The sequence below is a fragment of the Pavona decussata genome, unplaced genomic scaffold, assembly GCF_977016875.1.
Source record: "Pavona decussata unplaced genomic scaffold, jaPavDecu1.1 SCAFFOLD_184, whole genome shotgun sequence".
Classification (NCBI taxonomy): Eukaryota; Metazoa; Cnidaria; class Anthozoa; order Scleractinia; family Agariciidae; genus Pavona; species Pavona decussata.
The window spans coordinates 451,273-475,575 of NW_028145593.1; the positions used below are offsets into that span (position 1 = coordinate 451,273).

The 24,303-nt window shown below is 36.4% G+C and overlaps 1 long non-coding RNA gene across 1 annotated transcript; it reads right to left on the reverse strand.

Annotated features, from left to right (window-relative positions):
* Window positions 1–7,060: 7,060 nt before the first annotated feature.
* LOC146462799 (uncharacterized) lies at window positions 7,061–14,983 on the reverse strand. The gene is made up of 5 exons (XR_014857019.1): window positions 14,948–14,983; window positions 9,760–9,834; window positions 9,245–9,355; window positions 8,691–8,789; window positions 7,061–7,169 (listed from the first exon to the last, which is right to left on the reverse strand). It is a non-coding gene; the product is annotated as an uncharacterized LOC146462799 (long non-coding RNA).
* Between the last annotated feature and the right edge of the window lie 9,320 nt (window positions 14,984–24,303).

Consider the following 24,303-nt stretch of genomic DNA (forward strand, 5'->3'; position numbering starts at 1 on the left):
CCTTGTTTACGAAAACTGCCGAGCATTAAAATTACAATGAAAACAATGAAACATCTAATATTTTTCAGCATGGTTACAAGACAAATGTAACAGAAAAAATTGAAGAAAGGACCCTGTAGGAACTAATAAAGTGTCTCCAAAAGTTTTATTTGCCTGCAAGAAAGCGAGACGGAACTTTCTACAATAAGAAATCGCTTACCGCGTGGCGCGCAAGATTTTAAAATTTCATACCATTTATCGGTATATTGTCAGAAATGAAATAATTTTTTGGTCCACTAGTTATTCAGCTTGTGTGGTATATACTAAGACAATAATTTACCTCAGTGTCAGTGAAAGTGATGGATATTTACCATCACTATAATTCACCTCCAGTTCGGTGAATAATTGTTAAGTATCAGCCACTTAAAAACAAACCAATGGTTAGAGATACATTCCTACTGAGAGTTAAACACCTCATTAATACCCTTCACCAAGCAGGGGGCACAGACGAAATGAAGGTTAAATGGTTTAAAAGTAACACCAGATCCACCTCGAATTCCAGTGTATTATACCCTCACAAAAATTCACAGACCGACATTGGTCGAAAGACTTATCATATGTTGGTATGATGGCCCAACAGAACGCCCATCATCGCCTGATCATTATGATCATTCGTAGACAAACTACATCAGCCAATAGCACAAATACAGGACTCGTATCTTTAAGATACGACATATTTCATAAGATTTATTGAAAGCACTGCACCAGCCCTTACACAAATATCCCACAGGAGGAATCCCTTCATGACAAAAACTTTCCCTCCTCCTATAGCTACTAATTTTCCAGAGAAATGCTCAGCCTAATAACTATGGAGACCTCCTTCCAACTTAACGGAAAAGACTATCTCCAAACACACGGAACTGCCATGGGCACAAAAATGGAAGTAGCTTTTTCCAATATCTATATGGTATCATTAGAAAAGGAGATCTTAAGGCAAAGCGTTAACAAACCCCTCACGTGTAAAAGGTTTATTGACGAGGGGTTTTCCTTATGGGACGCAGACAAAGAAGAAAGAGGACATTTCATTGAGAGCGCAAATTCTTACCACCTAACTATAAAGTTTGCGCTGAAGTCTCACAATTAGGAGCAACATTCTTGGACACAACAGTCTATAAGGGAGAGAGATTCAAGAAAGAATCGACCCTAGACGTGCGAACACATTACAAACCTACTGAAACTTTTCAGTACACAAACTTGTACAACAGTTGCCACCCGTCAGGCGTTAAAAAAGGCTTCGTGAAAGTAGAAGCTCCTAGGATTCTAAGGACAAACTCTTCTAGAGTTACGTTTAGGAAGAATATTAAAAACTTTAGAGCGCGCCTGCATGATCTCGAGAGGTTATCCTAATATATAGTCTGGTGGACAAATTCCTCTCAGAAGTTCACTTCCCAGATAGAAAAAAAAAGCTCTAACACAAAAACAGAAAGCGCACAAGAAAATTCTACCCTTTGTGACACAATTTCAACCATCACTGCCATGTTTGAAAACATTCTAATGGACAAATGGTATTTAGTATTTAATACCAAACCAGCCACTACTCAGAGAGAGATATATAGCGGACATCCCTTGGTCTCATATAGAACAGGAAAATCGCGCAAAGTCTTTTATCAACACAATGGACAAACAGCGAAAGTCGCGCAGGGCTGTCAACCTCATTTTAACATGTATGGTGCACAAATTCGTACTTTAATAGCAGGAACAAATAACAATAAGAGTTAAAACCTTTGGAGCCCGGAATCCATTTATCCGAAGTTTTAAATTTCAAATATTTTTACTGTAATTAATGTTTTCTTTTTCTGTATATTGTTCATAATTCAGTTGTACGACTACGAGGTATGATATCTAATAAACGATTTATCTATCTCTCTATCCAAGTCCCTCTTGGATTCCTTTACGTGGGACGAGATTTAGTTTAATTGGCCACGCCGGGAATTTCAGTGCTAGTTGACTCGAGATTTTCAACAGAACGGGCACTACTTGGGAATCCCGAATCCTCGAGTTTGGACTCGAGTTCGAGTTCGAGTTGGACTTCGAGTTGGTCTTCGAGTTAAACAGTTGGAATCGGAGTTGGACTACTATAAAAATACAAAAAGCAAAATACAGTCGGTCCTCTATTAAGCGGCCACCCTGGGGACTTTGAAAACTGGCTGCTTAATAGAGGTTGGCCGTTTAATAGAGGTACAATATAAATTGGGTAGAAATGGCAGTCAACGTAATTTTATTCCCTCTATATAGCGAAACGCTTGTTGAAAAGTGAACATATATGAAGATAATTGTAGTGCCCTGTATTTGCGCATTTCAAGTCCGTGCAAAGTTCTAGCTCTAACTGACAGAGAACATGTAGTCGATAACTACTAACAGTATTTTTTAGTGTTGAGTATGTACAGAGACGAGTTCTCTATTCCATGGCTAATATCAAAACTCTAAGAGCAAGGATTTCTATAGACTTGCGACACAGTAGTAATGAGTTTTTTCCTGCACAGTCTTTGTGTCTAGCAAAACAGTGGGCGCTCTATCTATTATCATGTTTACATTGCGCCGGATGTGAAAGACTTGCACGTATATTGCGGCGTGTGACTTGTCGTTATAGTGGAGATTAAAATCGCAGTTCTCTAACCATTTCGCTTGAAAAGATAATTTGCTGGCCGCCTAATTAATAGAGGTAAAAAAACAATAAATACTTAACTTGCAACAGCAAAAAGGTGGCCGTTGAATAGAGGTATCGAATACAGCACTTTACTGACAAATAATTCGGGACTTTTGGAAAGTGGCCAATTAATAGAGGTCCGACTGTATTTCGTTATTTTTTGACTACTATAAAAATACAAAAAGGAAAATACTTCGTTATTTTCGATAGCGCGCTCTCCAAGGGCTCCCAAGTGAAATCGGACCCCCCCCCCCCCCTTCCCCCCTTCTTCCCCAAACGAAGGATGGCATGTATACCATTATTTTTTCGCAACATGTAGATAGTAAGCATGGTCTATACATGTAATACTAATAAAAAAAATGGTGTACAACAAAAGAAAACAGTTTCGATCTGTTCAGAAGGTGGCGATGCGAAAGTGAAAGTGACGTGACGATACCGCTGTCCGGTGTGACACATTTATCGGGTCGCATTACCAGTTCACAAATCTCCTGGGACCATTTCTCGAAAGTCCCGGTAACTTACCGGACTCGGTAAGTGTCTTTCATGATAACTGTTTCTAAACAGAAGACAATTTTTGTTAGCTTTGAATATTAAATTTTAAAATCTTATAATTTTATGAAAACATTGGCCAAGTACCATGTCTATAATCGCTGTGTAATTGGCGAAAACACAATTAAGAATATACTTATCGGTATATACTACTATGTTATTAGCGAGGAAACAATTATAGAGATACCATCATCACCGGAGAAAGATGATGCACGTGGCGATACAATGTAAGTGTTGTCTTCATTTCATCATCGATCTAAACAGTCTTTTGGGAGATACTGAAAAAACAAATAACGTTTTGTGGTTGGATTCATCTGTCCGTAGCTTTATATGCTCAGACGGTCGAGTGGCTTAGTATTAAACTATGGTAGGTCAGATTTTTAATTACCCGAAAGATGTAGCCTGGCGGTTAGTTATCTTTTTCGTGCATTTATAACTTTGAATTTTTTGCGTGGCTATTAACCGCGGGTATGTTTTCTCATCTATACACTTTCAATAGCTTCCACCAGCTCGAAACAACACATGCAAGTGACTCACATTTCATTTTGTGGGCTATAGATAGAGAAGCTCGGCGGTTCGCCAGTCAAATAGACTGACAAGCAGTTTTATTCAAGCGGCTCGCCAGTCAAAATGAGTCTGTTGATACAACTAAGAACGTGATCGAACTGATTATTATGGGTCTGTTGAAATAATACAAGCGGCGGTGGTCGCCTGTGAGGAAACGATCGTCGCCCGAAGGAAAGAAAGAGACGTAAGCGATTTTTACCGATGATTTTTACCGATTGATAACGGAAATCGGTGAAAATCGATAAATTGATTTCGTGTGTCAAATCGATATTATCGATTTTTCATGAAGTCCAACTCGAACTTTAACTCGAAGTCCAACTCGCCAGTCCAACTTGAAGTCTAACTCGGATTCGAACTCGAATCCAAACTCAATGATTCCCTACCCCCCCCCCCCCCCCCCGTACATTACACTATTGTAGTGGAACCTGAAAATCTGTTGTGTTTACTTTTCTGCCCCAGTGGCCTTCCATAAAATAATTTATCAACGTCAAACCGGATAGTAAAATTTCGCGTCTTAGTGGGAATTACCCACCTAACGTATTTTTTTAATCGCGCTCCGCGAGGGTGCCGCACTGAATTTTCTGTGTTGCATAATTTGCCGTTTTAATATATACCTCAAAAAATGAACTTTTTTGTGAAGCTTTTTCTCAAAATGCAACCAATGCACCTTTAATCTAGACCACAATACAAGTCTACTTATGTACTTGTATGCCAATTATGTTGCTATGGTAACCATAGGGGCGGGGCTTTATCCGCTGTAAGCTGCCTCCACTATAACAGTCCTAACTCTTGATGTTTTCAACAGAACTTAATGAAACTTTTAGGGAATAATTTTTAGGGGCAGTACTATACAATAAACTAAAAAAATGCCATACTGAACTATTAGATTGGATATTTACAATGTCAATTTCTCAAGAAGCCAAAACTTACACAAACTTCAACATTCAAAATTCTGATTTAAAGAGCCATTTAGACCAAACTGGCTAATTGTAGTTCATTGTATGCAACAATATATACACTAATTTCACTGAAAAATTGAGACAAATCCATCAAATCCCCACAGAAATATCAATGTTACAGTTTTTGCAGTTTCGCAAAATTCTAAATTTTGAGAAAAAGGCTTTAAAAGTTTACAAAATTGTTTAACAAGAATTTCAACACAGAATATCAGGTTTAAAATGTTTAAAACTGTCCAGGGGCATAGTTGGGACCTTCTGCCTCCTTTCTTTTGTCATCTTTCTTTTTTCTTTTGCCCCTAAGAACTTTTCTTCTTCTTTTTGTGTCCCCTTGGCTCTTTCTCTGTGCCAGGTGAACACGTGTCTGATCCAGTTGGTGGCATCCAGCTTCTGTGAACTTTCCTGGACGATTGTATCCCTTGAGACTATACAGCGAAAAGATGAAGGCCCCCCGGTCAAGGGCATACTTGCAAGGCGACGGACCTGGGATAAAGAAAAGCGTCAAGAAGGGATAAATAGAGTAAGACGTCAGTCAAATCCCTTTGGGAATCCAGTGGATATGCGTTATAGTTTTTAAACTAGCGAGCAAAAATGTGGGAATGCTACAGAGAAAAACGGCAACAACAGCACAACAATTGGTGTCGAACGTTGCGAACAAACTTTAACCTGGCCACCAAAGCCTGTTTCTACGAGAGGTTTGGCTCTTGAATAGTTTTTTTTTACATGATTAACTTCTTATCATTTTGCAGTTGATAGATTACAGACGTGAAGTATTAAGTCTAACTATAAAGAAGAAATTAGCTATTTCAACAGAAACGTATCCAATATTCACCACTAATTGACTGTTGATTTTATACTAAGGGTTTTTTTAGATGACCCATGTTTTACTGACCTTTGCATTGTGAAAAAAGGCTTTCATCAAACTTTTAACTCCTTATAGTGGGTAGTGCAATTCATTCAAGTCCTAGCTAGAGTTTAAAATTCATGGACCCCGTTTTGCTTGGTAAGAGGCTAAAAAAGTAAAATTAATTGAAATGGGTTTATTTAAACATTGGTCTTTAATATCACGCTGGTCAAAGAGCGGGGGGAGTTCGGGTACGAGATTGCACTAAGATAAAAAATCTTCATGAGATTGCCCCCTTAAGAACTTACTTTCCCAGGGAACGTCCGTGAAACCACCAAAAATGTTGTCACCGACTTTGACGATTGTTACAGTAGGGTCCCTTGCCATCGCAGTCCTCGTGGAACTTTTTTGCACGCCAGTTCTCCGGAGATTCGTCCGCACGCCAACATCTCACTAATTTACTGTTGGGCTTCAGCACCGGTTTTAGAAAAGCCATCAGCTTATCTGTGTACTTCTGTTTGACACTTCCAAGAATACTGGATTCGCCAGAGCCAGTAAATCCACCTGTAGTAATTAGTAAAAAGAAAACTAAATTAAAAAGCATTCTATGTGGTTTGTATAGCTGTTTATGCCACCCAGAAAAATTTTTCGTCTCAAATCACCAAATGGGCCTGATTTGGTCTAAAGGATAAAAGGTAAGATTAGGCGGCAGATTTAATAACACTTCAAGACATGTTCAAGTTGGTTGCCTTTTTATTATTTAGGGGTAATATTTCTGAATTCTGATTGGTGAAGACATTTTAATTTTCCTATTACGCGAGGACTGAATTAGTGACGTTACCTGTTTTGCTGAGCACGCCATTTCTACATTTTAGTGGTTCCATTTTTTCCCGATAAAAACGAGGTTTTTGAATTTTGTCACACCCATACATCCAGCGCATTTGTTTGGTTGAAAAGCTGGAATCATTCATGGAGACCAATCGCTTTTACCCCGTTAAAGCTTCTTCCAACAAAAGAGTGCATTTTAAACGGTAAGAAGGAGCAGGTCAAGATAAGTTGAAGAAATCACTCTACAAGTTCTTTATTTAGAGCCACAGTCCATAACTGACTTCTATTTTTATCGGCGTGTGTTCGTTAATTGCCAGTGGTAGTAGGAAGCTTCACAGCGCAGGTGAATTAATTGATCAAATCCCAGAGCAGCCCGAAGTTCGGCAATTAAAGTCGTCAGTGATTTTAGGATTCTTACGTTATAACTGTCATACACCTTTTGAAATCAGATACTCAGCCATGGACCAAGCGACAAGCGAAAAATGAAATTTTAAATAATAAATTCCAATTTGCGAGTTGCCACGTAGATTTATGTGGCCCAACGGCCAGTCCACTTAAAAAAAGGTTATACTATGAATATATACAATTTAGGATATGTTAGTGAACTCACCGCTCTTTTGGCAGTATTTACCATTCCCAGTGTAGCCTTCCCTGCAGGTGCAGGTGTAGGAACCGTCAGTGTTCTTGCAATCGGCAAAGGGGTGACATTCGTCAGTACCCATTTTGCACTCATCTACATCTGATAAAATACACACATCTTATTTCAGTTTTGATGGAAATGATTTTAAAAAATACGAGGGAGCAAGGATACGCCTTGGTTCGAAGCCAAGAAGACGGGCGAATCACCAATTCTTAATGGTCAGCAGGAAGGAGGTGGATGCTTGATTCATTTTAAAATTTTAAAATTCTAGCCATTTCTCCGTTATCAGTAAAATTTCTGCCATTCAGGCTATTATTTAACTATGGTGGATCTTTTACTTTTCATGTGTTGCGTACCAACGCTGACAGTGTTGAGTAACAACCGAAGATCTTATGAGTGAATACAATCTCTTGCGATACTTAACGGACACTGCTTATCATATTCTGACGACCTCAAGACTTCTCGAAATAACTATTATGGAGCTCCAAGCCATCTTCATTAACACCTTACTCTTAAAGCATTAATTCAATCAGTCATTGAGAAGCTATTTGCTGGAAAAATTCACACTATTCCCCGACAAAGTTTATCCATCTCAGTTAACAGTCTTCTTAATGTTTCTCAGCTACAAGCTAAAAGAACTACGATTTCTTAGTTCACAATTAAAATTTTGGATATCAGTTGACCTCACTGAGATCCTTATACCACCTCTAGGTGTTACCGTTCTTAAATGAATTGCCATTTTTTTGTGGCGACTCATTTTAATATAACTACCTTTTAGTTTAATAGGGCGGTTTTCACTTGCATTGAGTGAGGAAATTAGTGTACAAGCATACTTTCCACTTTGGAAACTTGTTTCTCTTACTACTCCTACAATTATAAACTCGTGTATTTGTTCTCTCTTACTTATACAATTGACCCTATGTAATATTAGGCTGCGTCCAGTTGCCTTACCCTCAAGAATTTTGAAAAAGGACAAAGAAACTTGGCGAAAATAATACATTATAAAAAAGGTTTCTTTTGAAATCAGATCACGACGATTCTTGACAATGAAATCGTAACATTATTTCTAGACAGCCGGATTCGTCACCTTTGATTTCACCAAAGCCTCCAAAACCCCTCAGAATTTATTAACCCTAAATTCTGAAAACCTTCAAGCAATGACGCTATGTTTACGATATGGGAGAAAAGAGACAAAATATCAATATTCTCAAGAATATCACATTAAGAGGTGATTGTAAAGAATTAAGGCATTAAGTGCCGCGAACTTTAACAAGTCACAGCAAAATTACTGGCATTTTTTCGGAAAACTTACAAAAGTTTAAAGCCAAGTCCGAATCTTTCTATCCCTCCGGACCCCTTCCTAGTCTAATCCACCCATTTTCTTTAACTCCCAAAGGGCAAAGACACCCGTTTGAGCAATTATTTGATGGACAAAAATTGAAATTCCTTTTATTTTCATTCATAAAATAACAACTACCGAATAGACATGGCCTATGCTTGTAGTTTCAAATATTAACATGACCTTATACTACACCAACATATTCGAAACCTGCATCCCCATCAGAACTTTAAAGCAACTAGAGAAATTTTCAAACCCTTATCCGCGCCTTGTCTTCTCACCTCCACACTTTCCACAGCTCTTAAGGCACTTTTTATGGTCCGTGTCACATATTCGTCTTTTAACCAGCTTTGGGCATTTGGGCGTTTTGTCTTTGCATGCTTGAAAAAATTAGAGAAGAAAAGTAAAAATAAGCCAGCGATAGTATCGTTTAATATTCGTTGCGAAACACAAAACTGCTTAGCCGTTAGTAAACCCATTTATACCTGGAAGTTTTGAAGGGTCCCTGTGTTCGTCATCCTCAAAACAGTTCGCACTTCTGCCACTTTTGGGTTTTCAGGCCATTGCATGTCTGAACGCATTGAACTTTTGGTTCAACACTTAAACAATATTTTTGAATGAAACGTGTCCACTGTTTGTAAATATGGAAAAACCTTTAAAAAAGACTTGTTGAAAATTGTTGAAACAAATTTGATTATTTGAGACTTTTCATTCAACACTCCTTTCCGTTTTTCCGTTTTTTCCCAGTAAGCTCAGTGAGCTCCCTGATTCTGTTTTTGTTTATTGTCATTCATAAAGCGTTAAAATGGCATAGTCTTCTAAAGGCAATACTCACCCAACTCATCGCACTTTCCACAGCTTTTGGGGCAAAGTTTTGCCACCTTCTTTGAATCGCATTTTCCCTTTTTGGCCCATTTGCGGCATTTCCTGTTTTTATCAACACATTCTAAAAGCAATAATAAATTATAATATTATTGCGTCGTTATGTTCTCTCAACGTCATGCCTTGAATCTGTTAAAATAAGTCCACACCGACGAATGATAGTTCTATTGATACTATCAATAATTCTTAAGGGTGCTGGTTATTAAGCAACTGATTAAATCAACAGTCTACATGATTCAAATCTCTTCCACATTATCTTTTATTCATGCTTTTTAGGATGTTCTACAGGTGTTTCTAACTTATGAGTCTAAGCATGATCTTCTAAAGTGTGGCTATTCCACAGGAAATGAAGAGTTTAACTCGTTCAGCCATCTCAATGAAGCAACATTTACAATTAAATGAATTGGGTTGGGTCGGCCTTTAGGACAAAGGGTGCTCAAGACATAACGAGCAACCATACAAACTCACATTGTGCCAGACTTAACGCCACTAGCATCAAGATAACACCAATCACAAGTCTCATGATGATGCCCTGCTAAGAGGCTATGAATCATTTATCAGCACAAGAGAAAAAAAATGGCGATTTGCCTCTTTTCTACTAATTTAAATTCGAGTAATCAGTAAAGGAAAGCAGATCAAACTACAATTAGAAGAGTTTTTCTCGCTGGAAATTTTACGATTGTAAAAGATTTAAAAATCTGAAGTTGTCTGATAACTTTGAAACAAAAACCATCTAAGATTGGTCGAGCAGTTTGAAATGACTGGAATAATAGCATTCGTGACGTGAGATTTCTTAGCAGTTTTTCTTCACTAAAAGTAACCTTGATATATAACTTCGGAAAATAGAATTTTACTTGATCACTTCAAACATACCCCGGAGTAATAAATGGAAAGAAAAAACTGTGATATTTCTAGCAAGAAGTAAAGAAATAAACTGAACAACTATCTTTGAAAAACTCGCAAAATCAAGCGAATAAGTGTTCTGCCTAAGGCTTGTTTTGATGAAAATGAAAGCACACTTTACATATTTTACATTCGCTTTCAACGAAAGTTGTTGAAAAAGAATTTCAGTGAAAATAGTCACACCCTCTACCTTTATATCTTATTAGTATATACCACACAGGTGAATAGTGCTTTTCGCGCGCGCTGATTGGCTAGCTTGGAGGTGATTAGACAAGTACTATTCACCTCCGAGCAAGAGAAACAAGATGGCTTTCTGTTTCGCCACGGTCACTTAAATGGGAAATATTTTGAAAAAAGAGACGGCTATTACGAAAAATTAAAAAAAGGCAACAAATTTTGGTTTGACGGCATTACATGGTAAGTTATTTAATCTTTCAAACATCATATTCTAAGGCGAAAAATAAAAATATAATTATAATGTAAACAATGAAACATCTAATGTTTTGCAGTATAGTTTCAATAACAGGACCCATTACACACAACAATCGAGGAAAGAACAGGTGAGCAACTGAACAAGTACCTCCAGAAGTGTTATTTGTCTGCAAGAAAGCGAGACGGAACTTTCTACAATAAGAAATCGCTTACCGCGTGGCGCGCGAGATTTTAAAATTCCCCGCCATTTGTCGGTATATTGTCATAAAAATAAAGTAATTTTTGGTCCACTTTTTATTCAGCTCGTGTAGTATATACTAAAACAATTATTCACCTTACTGTCGGTGAAAGTGATGGATATTTACCGAGCCGCGAAGCGGTGAGGTAAATATCCATCACTATTCACCTCCACTTCGGTGAATAACTGTTAATTATTTTAAGTATTTGTGTTTGTACTCTGTCAAGATTGTCACAAACCAATGCTCAACTTAGAGAAATGTGCGCAAGAAGAACTTGCTAGAGTTGCGCGGCATTTGTTTGACTATTTTAGCTAAAAATCAATTTTTTTAAAATGAAGTAAAATGGGAGTTGATTAGAAAATAAAACTCCAAGGGAAATAATGAACATGGACCGTAAAACAGAGCTTAAAAAAACTGTTTTCCAGTTAGCAATATTATTAATCTTAAGTTAAATGACGTGTCAATACTGCCAGAAGAACTGAAAAACAGCAAACCGGCAAAGATTTGTCAAGGATATTATACAAATACCCGCCTCTTTGGAGAAAAAAAAAATTCCTTTTATTCCATTGCTGAGTTTTTCGTTCGTTTTACAACGTTTAGTGAGCAAAAATGTTCACTTCGAGAAGAAAACTCCAACAATAAGTCGCGCCGGATCGGAATAACATGATTTCACTTCAAGATTTCCCGCGCATTCTGGTTACCGTGTTGTTACTGTGACCGTGGTAAGAGATAGGAAAATTCTGCCCGTTGCCGGACCTAGTCAGGTTAACTGTAGGATTTTCAAGAAACCGCTTGCTCAAGAAAAAAAAACACTATCTCCTCTTCCGCAAGGTGCACCGAGACGATTAAAACTTCTAAACACCTTGTCGTTACGGTTGGTATTCGATTCGTCAGTCGCTGTCTTTTACGCTGAACTTTGCTTATTCATCTATAATCCGCTATAATCCACAGTTCACGAAGTCACTGTCAACGAAATTCGAAATTCAGCCGAGTACGCAATAATAGTCAAATTGCCATCTTTCAAATAAGAGTGTACTTTTGCCAGAATGACTGATCAAAAGCCAAGACGCAATTTCTCCGACGACTCTGTTCGTGGCATCGATAAGGTATTTACAATTCATTATTTCATTTGGGCTGTTTTCTATTTCTAAAACAGGGCAAAGATTGATCAGATATATCGACCTTCTCAATTTGGTAAGATGTCGCGACAAAAATTGAAGCCAAATTTGCCAGATCATCGAGCAACATGAACCAAGAAAGCAAACTATTTTCAACACGAGTTTGTTTAACCCTAGCTGTTAGGTAATTTATTGGACACTTAAGGAGTAAATCTGAGCTGGATGACAAATGTTAGGCGAATGAATATTATTTTAAAACCCGGTTACTTTTTTATTCACATCTCAAGAGGGTTTAAATTAAAGTGCTGATCAAAGGCCACATATAATTGCCAAAATAGCACTTCAGAAAGTCTATATTTCAAATATTTAATTGGCGACAGAGAGAAGCTTCCCTACATAAGCTAAATATTCTCCTCTTTTAAATATTTTGCCATGTGCCAAGGGAGGAAACAATTTAAGGTCAGTGAAAAGTTTTTGGAATAACTGTTGTAACAATGGTCTTTAAAAGCTTTTAATATTTTGTAATCTCCAAAAATTCATGTTTCGGGGGATCTAACCCTATTCAGTTCAACCTAGGCTTTTCTTACATCCTTAAACGTGGAGCGGGAAATGGCGAACGGGGTGCAGTGAAAATCACGTCATTTGTTGTTCACAGCCGCCATCGCTGATTTCTTTATAAGTCCTTAATCACGGAAGTCGACCCAAATTGTTCCAAATTTCTCAAAACCAATAGACAAGAGTAACAAACTTAAACTTTGTCATTTGTTCCAATCGAAATGCTTCAAAATCTTGTTGTCATAGGAACGTCAATTCACATGCGCCATCAATTATTATACTGTACCAAATTGTTACTATAAACAAACAAATAACTTTAAGTACCAGATAGAATATGAGCGGGAGATCTGTATGGGCTTTTACAATGACGAGCCGAAGGCAAGCCAGTGTAAAGCCCAAACAGATCTTACGCGAATATTTTATCGTGCTTGTGAAAAGAAACAGCAAACTGAATGCAAAGTACGTATTTTCATGCGATTCGGTCATTGGACATACATGTCAAAATATCATTGGTCCCACAGGAGAGACAGCACAGGACAATAGTAGAACAATTTATAATTTATAAATTTCAGTCACTGGTAAACCGTGAGTATGGCAACAGGTCGTTTCGTTTTCCAAAAACTTAAGCTGAAGAAATTGCTATACCGTCTGAAATACTGTAGTACCTAAAAATACGAAATACAATATGGGCGGCAAATGTTTTTACTGCCAGGCAGAACACAAGAATGAACAAAAAGACGCATTTGGAAATAGTTGAAGGGAAAAGACTTGAGAGAACTGCTGTCGGGGACTTGTCAGCCCCACTCGAGCACATGTCCGCAAAGAGTTTAAACTTCTGGCTGTGGAACGGTACCCTCCTAAGACGCTCTAACTACTTGTTTGCGGCATTTACCTCCATTTGGAAAATGTACAGGGGAAAATAATATATTTTTTCGTTTTGCGTTTTAATCAGTAGAGATCTGTATCAAAAGTTGTTGAATACTAATTAGTTGAGCAGGAGTTTGTATCAAAAGTGCATTCAACTGTTTAATAATTCATCAAACCCAGCCTTTCCCTGCTACCTATTCAATCCCTCCCCGTGCTTTCAGACAGTTGATTTGTATTGGAGTTTACAGAGGTGTACATGTGACTCAAATACTACCTATTGATTGGTCATAAATTTAATGAATAATTAATAAAGAAAAGTCACAAAATTTGATGGTGTTTGGTTTTCTATTTAAAAAAAAATTATGAATATTCAATGGAGTTACAAATTGTGGTTTTCATAATACAATATTTCTCATTTGTAAAATTGTGCAGTTGTAATCAGATGCATGAACACAACTTTCTCAAGATAAAAATTATTAGAAAATATATATTTTTGTTCTAAATAGTTATGACGTTCCGCCCTTTACATGGCACTCTGTAAGTATTTTCTTCTTGGCATTAACACTTAAGACTGCTTCATTTTAGTTTTCTTTTTTTTTTTCTCGCTCGATTATTTCTCATTGCTGACCTTGATTTTGAGTTTTTTTCTTTTGTATATAGCTAATTTATGTCAACAACTTAAGATTCTTTGATGCCTTAAAGCGAAAAAGCAACTACCAAGAACAAGAGGAAAATCCATTAAAATTATATTTTCTGCTCCGAAAGAACATTCATTACGAATTGGATAATTTATGTGATGCAGGAACAAAAAGAGCTGAAAAAGAAAATAAAAAGAATAATAGAGCTCCAGCATTTAAAAGACCTTAAATTCGCCATTTAATTTGGGGACACTGGACAATGGAAGTATACGAGTTATCTTTGTACTCAGACGAGGCAGAAACGTAGATCAACCAAACAAGATTAAAGGGAAAAAAATGGAACAAGCTAATCTAATCTAATCTAATCTAATCTAAAAGGTGGAAAAAAAGGCAAAATAAATAATTGTTTTAAGTTTTGCTAGCTCAAAATTTTCTCTGGTTTGGGATCTCTCCAACTATTGAGTGAGAAAACGAAGCTCACACGAGCCTCAGTGACTTACACGCAAGAGTCCGCAGGCGAGTAAGCGAGCAACGCGCGCGCAAGCCCACAGCTGGACCGGCTTCGATCACGGAGAGATCAAGGTACGCGCACGACCACGAATTGAGAAGAGTTGGAGATTTTTTTGGATGAAAAAGATAAAATATATAATATATTGCAAATGCAACTTCATACGATACTGCAGCTCTCTAACACAACTGAAATGCTGATTCAAAGACAACATAATTTTAGCCTTCCTAACTAATCATTAACCACTTCTCAATACAACAATCCAGCAACATAGAGTAATTGTGGCACTGTTGAAATCTTAGGTATCAATTGACAGCTACAAATTTAGCGAAAGATAAGATATCGTCATTCTGAGCTTCAGCGCAGTTTAAATTTAGAACCTACTTCATAACTTACCTTAAATCAAGTTGATCCTCCGATATCCCAAAAGACAATGTCCTTGAAGGAAAGGAGCACAAAGGTTTAAAAGATCAGGGTGTGGAAAATGCTGAAATGTCGCTTTGCTATTGGTTGGTGATGATTTCATAGGGTGGGGGCTTTTTCAAAGACAGGTTAACATGTCGATCTGCCATTGGCTGCTGATGACCTCATTTATAAATGATTGGCTATTGACGAACAATTGTAAATTTACAGGATTCTGGGGCCATGTAAATTATACATTATTTTAAATTACATTTTTGTTGGTAAAACGCGCACTGGTGCTTTTAAAAATGTAGAACAAGAAGTGGTTTTTGAAATAAAAATCGCCAAAGTCGTACCAAACCATAGCTCATCTTTTGATAATAAATAATACTGCTATGCATATTTCATTTTATTTTGGCGGTAGTTTTTGGACTTATCTCTCTCCTTGGCATGCCGAAGACTTTTACTTTTCTTAAATATGGGTGGATTTGGGCGGATGAAATCTTTTGCAAAACGAGAGTCGTTTAGAGTACTAGTGGGAAGATCGCGGATTCCCAAACAAGATTACATGACTATGATTCAACCACAATGATTCGCCTGTGGTGCAGTCAGCCCATGAATAAAGGAAATTAAAAGATCTTCTTCTTTAATATACAGTGCTGCATTTTGGAATCCAGCAGTTGTGAATAGCTTTCTAGGCGAATTTCAATACCGACGTGGACAGCATTTTCAGTTGCAAAAGAATGGCTATGCTATGAAATGCTATCAAAGCTCAGGCAATACCGTGACACGCCTAATTGGCGTCTAACGTTTTCCCTTTAAAGTGCCACTACGATCAAAATTTTGCATCCCTTTTTTTCTTCAGCTTTGGAAAGTAGAAGTGATAAATACTTACCACGCCAAATTTTACATCGAAATTCCAACGGGAAGACCAGTTATTTTAAACACGAAGTTCAGCTTCGCTGTGCCGCCATTACTCAAACGACAAATGGCCGTGAACTACATAGAAAGCTGGATCTAGTTGCACCGACAGGAATATGACGTCATACGCGCACAACAACATGGCCTGCTTTCGAATGTTCGATCTCGCTGAAAGAAGCCACTTCTTTTTATTTTAGTGGCTCAAGGGCCGTCTTTACAACGCACACGTATTGTGGGCACCCGAAAGAAACCTAATGGTGGTTGTTTGAACATTTATGGTTCTGAAATACGTCAAAAGGGGGTAATTTCTTCAGACAAATCGTCTTTTTGTACATCGCACCGAAATACTAAAGACATATCCTCTCGACAACTTCGACAGCTGCTTCGAGGGAAACTCAAACGCAAGGACTGCCATACAATGCTGCTGCCTCGATGTTTACTTTTCCAGGGTAAAGCGAGGGACTAAGTGAAACGATTAGGCCAAGATAACGGATCGGAAATGAACTGATTTCGTGAATGCGTACAATGAAAGTAAGTGGCGCGAAGTGGTGGTGTGTATGTTTTGTTAATAGCTCATTGTAGTGCTTTGTTTGTCTAGTGGTCATTACGTCTACTTCCTATAAGTGTCATGCTTTGGTAAAATAAAATTGCATAGATACTCCATTTTATTCAAAATAATAATAATAATAATTGCTTGTGGTATAATATTGACAATCAACTGCCTCGAGTTTTTCGAATGGTCTCTTCGTACAAAGCACCCAACACATTTCTGAAAGACTTGTATGCCGACTGTAGAATACACAGTAAGGCGAGATTTTCGATCTGTATAAAATGAGCAATTGTAATTAAACTGATTGTGACATTGACATGAAAAATTCATCTCTATATATTGAAACAATCACATGATATGTGAAAGTACAGGTCAGAAGAAATTTGCAGGCAACTTTCCAGCTGATGTGGACCTGCTGACACTCCAACTTGCAAAATTCTCTAATGTAACCGTCACTGATTACTGTGAGTCAAGAAGGTATTGTGGCAATCCTATTTGGTCTGTGTTATTAACTAATATTATAATACTATTATTGAGCAATTTTTTTAAACATCACTTGTAAATAATGCTTTGACTGCGCTTTTGTGCAGACTTGCAGTGAATATTATGCATGAAAGTTATCTTCTGGGACAAGTCAAGATAATATCTACAATTTAAACCATATTAGTTTGTACTAAAGAGAACAAATGAACCAAACTGACAAAATTATGAGACAGTATTTTGTCCAATACCCTATTCTAAAGAGTGTGGAAAACTACCAGTGCTTGGTAAATATTTTCATCTTTGTGTTTGAATTATTAAGTTTGTATTTTTGCCTTCTTTTGTTTTCTTGGCAAAGTCTGTTATATAAACAGCCAATTTTATAGCATTTTTTGTACAACATAATAAATTTCTAACAAAAGTATTGCACTGTTTTGGTATATACCAGAGACAGTACAAAGGCGTCAACAAGGTCACCTAATTAAGCACGCCATGGTAAAAAGGACTACCCATGGTAATAATTTTTTTTTTTTTTTTTTTTATATAATATTTATTGAAATTTATCATTTACAGAGCAGTTACAATTTCATTGACAATATTATATATAGGTTAAAATAATAACAATTGATACATTTTGCACAGTTACCCCATTTCTATTTTTAAGCAAATCAAATAATTCAAATAATAATAATAATTCAAATAATTTAACTAAATAAACCAATTAAACCAATTAAACCGAGCAACATCAGATAAAAAAAAAAAAAAAGAATAGTAGATTAGGCGAATCAGCTTTAAAGACTTTTCACGTAGTTATCAAATTCTTCTCATTTGAATATCCATTTCTTTTCATAAAACTTTTTCTTACTTATTTTTCTTTCAATATTATATTTGATAGCTATCGTGTTCTGAAAACCTTGTATTTTAGGATGTATTTGTGTTCTTCTACAGTCCCACAAAAACAGTTTTCCAATGATAATAAAGTAATTAAGCAGCATATGTGAAGGGCATGGTGTTGAAAGTATTCCGAATAAGACATTTTCCAAAGTCAGGTGAACCACCTGATTTGACAAGCGGTGCCAATACAATTCAAACTCGTTCCAAAACTGCCTAGCATAAGTGCATTGATAAAGTAGGTGATATAGTGTTTCTCGCTCAGTTTCGCAGAAAGTGCATAATTCGTCAACTCTAAAACCAATTTTGCATAATTTCGTGTTTGTGTAGAGTATATTATTGAGAATTTTATACTGAAAGGCCTTAACGTACGATTCGAGTGCAACAGCGTGAGGCAAAGTGAAGGATTCTTTCAATAAATCATCTGATATATTAAAATCGCCTTTCCACTTATGAACAATATTAGGTGGCCGTGATTTCTTCGCAACAAATAACGAATAGTAATCTTTCGATTTCTTCTTTTTCACATCAAAAATGCTGTTATTTATCTGAAGCGAAGAAGGCGTTAGTGGGTGGATTTGATCACGCGTATTTTTTAAGAAATCAGGTATTGAGTGTCGAAGGCCCGCCCACTGTAGAATGCTAATTTTTCCAATTTTATTTGAAACGTAACTAAAGGAATCGTTGATATTCAAATCAAGTCGGAGATCACGTATGTAAATAAATCCGGATTCATAGAAATTTTTGTAAAAAATGGGCTTTTTATCTATTCTTATTTCTTTATTATTCCAAATAACATTTGTCCAATTTATGTCAGTAGCGAAACTGTCGCGAAATTGTGACCACCACAGAAGAAGCTCTCGATAAAACTGGGAAGTGAATGTATAATCCTTAACGTCATAGTTACAATTTAAAAAGAACAGTCCTCTAACTGTTTTCAATTGGTGTTGTAAGTACCGCTTCCATGTCCCATCGTTTGCGTTGAATATTCGTTTAAGCCATGCCAATCTCAAAGCTTTAACCATGCTTTCTAAATCAATCATTTTTAGTCCACCTTCCCCATAATCGTTTATTGTTGACACACGCGTTACTTTATCTGTTCCATTCCATAAGAATTTGAATAGCAATTGATTTAATTGTTTCACCAGCTCATTGGGTGTTGGCAGGAGTGAGCATACATAAACAAATTTGGGAATTAGAAAGGATTTTATTATTGTCACTCTACCAAGGATTGAAAGACCTCTGGAAGACCAAATGTTTATCAGTTTTTTAATACTATCCAGTCTTTCGATGAAATTCTTTTCTTTGAGCAGTTTTAGGTCATAAGTGAAGTATACTCCGAGAGCTTTTATTGGTTCCATAGGCCATCTAATTCCAAAAGGTTCTGTTTTATTTTCTTTGGATGCTCCGATCCACATACCCTCATTTTTTGTGCAATTAATCTTAAGGCCCGAAATGTCCTTGAAAATGTCCAACAATTCAAATAAACTTTTGGCCGAGTTCATATCCGAGAGCACTGCAGTAGTGTCATCCGCGTATTGCAATAGCTTTGTTTCCTCATTCTCGATAGAGATTCCTTTTATCTCCTTATTTTGACGAATGGCAATTGCAAGAGTTTCCACAACTACTATAAAAAGATACGGCGAGAGTGGATCACCTTGCCGGACTCCGCGTTCAAGCACAAAATAATTTGAAGCAGTTCCATTATTTATAGTACAGCTCTGTATGTTTTTATAAAAAGTTTTAACCCAGTTAAGAAAGTTAGGTCCGAAATTAAAGGATTCAAGACATTCGAAAAGAAAGTCCCATTCCACGCTATCAAAAGCTTTTTCAAAATCAATAAAAATCATTAGTCCTGGAATATTCTCTTCAACAGTATAATCCATTATATCATAGATAGATCGAATTGTTTCGCCTATATAACGATCTTTAACGAATCCTGTTTGATTGTGATGAATAATCTCTGGTAACACATTTTTAATTCTCGAAGCGATTACTTTGGACATTATTTTTGCATCTACGTTGACTAGCGAAATTGGACGCCAGTTTTCAAGGAATGCACGGTCTTTTCCTTTCTTCTCAATTAGAGTAATAACTGCTTGTTTTTGGGATGAGGACATCTCACCTTTATCAAAGCACTCATTTACACATCTTATAAAACTATCACCAATTAGAGGCCAGAACTTTCTATAGAATTCAATAGGGATGCCATCATTCCCTGGTGTTTTGTTGTTGTTAAAAGAATCTAGAAGGCGAAAACATTCCTCGGATGTAATTTTACCCTCGCATGTGATTTTCTGTTCCTCAGAAAGTTTTGGAATATTTAATTCACCATGGTAATAATGCCATAGTAAATCTCACTTAGCTTTTAGTTTAGATCTGTCAACGACACTTCCTGAACCTTAAAATATTGGGATCTGCATTATTAGGGTTAGTTTAGGGAAGCATGAAGGCATTTTCACAGTTACAGAAGATACCTTGTCCAGAAGAATGAGCCAGGATCTTACACTAAGGTTTACATTGTACATAATGTGCAAATTTATAAATGGAAGGGAGAGGCCGGGAGAGCTACCAGCAAATTTTTGCAATATTTAGCATTGATATCATATCAATTTGACAAGTAGGTACTGATAATGCATGCAGACTGTGTGTGTGTGTGGTTTTTTTAAAAGTTGCTGTCATACCCATGTCATCAAGAACCACAATGCTGCAGACATAGTGAGAGTAGACAGCAAGACTGGCCTCTGACTTCAAGGGTAAACTTACTGTATCTTTATACAGGGAAGGTTTTTGACCAGTGGGATCATGGCATGCATTCTTGTGCTCTGAGTATTCTCATTGTTGAATATGGTTATCAGAGAGGGCCACAGCAAAAGGCGTACCTTTAAATTTGATCCTAGAAACTGCCAACATAACTGATAGGAGAGTCTTCAAAAAAATCTCCTGGATATACAGTGTAGGTCAAGCACATTAATATAAACAGTGAAGGGATTATGGAAATTGTTTACTGATGGCCAATTATTTTGTTGGCTTGTTCATAGTGAGAGAGATTTGAGTGTTATGTCATCACAGCAACAACTAAAACAAAGCAAAAAAGCCCCCCTCCCCCCCCCCCAAAAAAAATAATAATAATAATGAAAAAAAGTAAAATATGTGGTATTATTGGCATAAAAAATGGCTTTGATATTTAAAGCTGGCCCTGTTCTTGGTTCTGGTTATTTTCTGAAGGCCAAAGTAAAAACCCACAGATATCAACATCCAACATAAGAAAGCCAGGGCTATTTGACAGAAGGAAAAAGCTAAACAGAATAGAAAAACAACAAACACATAGTATAAGTATAAAGCATGAAAACGTTTGTGGGGTCATGTAAGATAAAAATTACAAGATAGAAAAAACATTAAAATGAAGTTCATGTCGCTGAACAAAAACAAAAAAAATAAGCTGTGGTTTGTGTGAAAATTTAGGTTAAAGTATTTTGGCTCTTAATTGAAAACACCAAAGAAAAAAGACATTAAATCTCATTTCTGGTTGAATCTCCAAGAATAATTAAGGTATATCTGTGGAAAGGATGGTCATTCTTTCATAACTTTAATATTTCAATTTTATGTCTTTGAACATTGTGTGATTTTGTGGGAAAATACACAATACTGTTACAGCACAGTGTTATGCTGGCTCTTCACACTCAACATGTAAAATGATTACAATTATAGTGTCAGTTTTAAATGAGATCAAGAGGCTGGTTTGCTTGTTTCACTCAGATTCACACATCTTCATTGACCAAGGAACAAACATTATTGAAATAACAAAAATGGGTGAGATATGATGCAAGCCTACTAAGGTTTCCTCCTTAGCTGTCCTCCTAAACTTTGTTATTATTCTTTAGTTTTCCAGCTGCATTTGAGGGCTTTACACAATTTATTGTTGAATGTTACTTGGACTGTGGCTTTAAAATATTAGGCCCCTCATGATTACTTCATTTACTGCTTGAAAGTTGTTGTAGAATGAGGAAGGGATCTAACCTGGTAGATTACAGCCCTGTAGTATCGTAATATTGCAAATATTCTGTATATTACAGCTACAGCTACCAACTTTTCAACTGAAGTTAATTATACATCATTTTAGTTTTGTCAAAGCTTTATTGAACTATAAGAAAACGAGGTTAATAGTTCTTTTTTTATTTACTCATTATGCAGCTTTGATTGATACATGCAAACACCATACACGCCACCAACATAACATCAACATGTATTGGTCTGGAGTTATCCATCCTATTCAATAATTTGTTGCTCAAGTGCTGCTGCGAATAGTGATTAGGTTCTGTTTACTAATCCCAAATAGAAAACATATCCAGAATATTAAATAACCATATGTCTACCTCCAATACAGTTGTTGAGTAAATTCCGGAGTGAATTCGTTTCTTCTTCGGCTTTACATGTAAATCCCAGGCTTGAATGAGATGTTCGCGTGTCTTCGAAGCGTATTCTTTGCAGTCATACGACTCCAAATCCACCGCCAGGGAAATTATAATCCAAGATATTCGGTAAAATTGTCCTTTAGATCGCTTTTCATCAAACTGGATGGCGAATCTTACAAATAATCTTGCCTATCCACTTACTTCAGGACTTACCATTACTGAGGTTTACTGAGTTCTTGCAAGGAACGCACGATGTTCGATGCGCGTATGACGTCACACAAAGATCTCATACAAGCAACCGCATTTTAGAATGACCACGGGCGTCACTTTGCCGTCGGAGTAATGGCGGACGGGTTCGGCCACTTATTCCCAGGATCAGTAAGCTTGTATAAAGCTAATTAATAACTATTTTTGCAATTACGAACTCATTAAATGGATTGGAACACGAAAAGGGCGAAAATGGAAGTAAAAATTTTCGTCGTAGTGGCACTTTAATAATAATAATAATAATAATAATAATAATAATAATAATAATAATAATAATGATAATGATAATGATAATGATAATGATAATGATAATGATAATGATAATGATAATGATAATGATAATGATAATGATAATGATAATGATAATGATAATGATAATGATAATGATAATGATAATGATAATGATAATGATAATGGTAATGGTAATGGTAATGATAATGACAATGACAATGACAATGACAATGACAATGACAATGACAATGACAATGACAATGATAATGATAACGATAACGATAACGATAACGATAACGATAACGATAATGATAATGATAATAATAATAATAATAATAATAATAATAATAATCATAATTTATTACTTATAGAGCACTTTTTACAAACACAGATCTATAGCGCTTTACAATCAAAAATTCTAATAACAACATCTCTAATTCTAATTACGGATATTAAAATGTCAACCAATACAAATATAATGATTTACAATAGAATTCTGGTTGGTTATATAAAATTGAACCACTACTAAAATGATTGCTTAAAAAGAAAAGTCTCAATAGAATTTTTAAAAGCTTCTATAGATCTAATAGTGCGTAATTGTAATGGGAGCTCGTTCCATAGATGCGGCGCAGCCGCCTGAAATGCACCCTCACCCAAGGTTGCCAGCATCTTACCCCTAGGTGGCTCTAGTTCTAAGGCTTTTTGTGACATCCAGATAATTTCATAAGCAACACATTTTTGTGATGAAAAATACAAATATAATGTCCTGCTAGTTCAAATAATTTGAGCTTGACAAATAGCTGTTGTAAGCCACATCTTTTGCGACATGGCGCACAGACTTGAAAATCACAATAAAAGATAACTTTAATTATCTTATTTATATGGTTTCTTTTGTTTTCAAAACCATTATTTCTTTTATCTGTGAAAAACAACTGCCCCGCGCAGGAAAATATAATTTGATCCGCCAACGTTGCAAGGCAACACGTTTACCGAAAACACAAATTTCTTCATGAGAAATTAAATAAAACTAATTATATATTTATCCGTAGCAACAGGACCCAGTTCCTAATGAAAGAAGTGCCTTACCATCATTTGTAAAAAGTCAGACTAACAGTTCGTACCTCAGTTTATAATAACTGTTTTCTCAGACACCAACTACCGCGCACATCATCCTTGTTTACCAGCAGCCATCGTTCACGGAGGACTGCCACTCAAACGCCATTACGCTGATGTGCTGAAACGAATTGATTAGTAAGGTTGGGCATGGAGAGAAGTATGGAAGTGTCTTATGTCAAATATCGTTAAGCTCGACAATGTCTGCCACATTTTGCGACACTTGAGCAGTGGTAGAGACTCCAATGTAGACACTGCTTCGCTTGCCTACCCACGGAAAAGAGACGCGTCTCGATCAGTCTAATTCAGCAGTTAAAATTTGGTAAGCTCATGTGCTCAATGTGTAAACAACAAGTTTTAACCGAGATAAAACAGTTGGATTGTTCGTTCCTCTTCTTTTTAAAACAGATATTTTGGTATGATGTTGTTTTTGCTATAAAATATCTTTTGCCATATCTTAACTTAAGGTGATGAAAATTGGA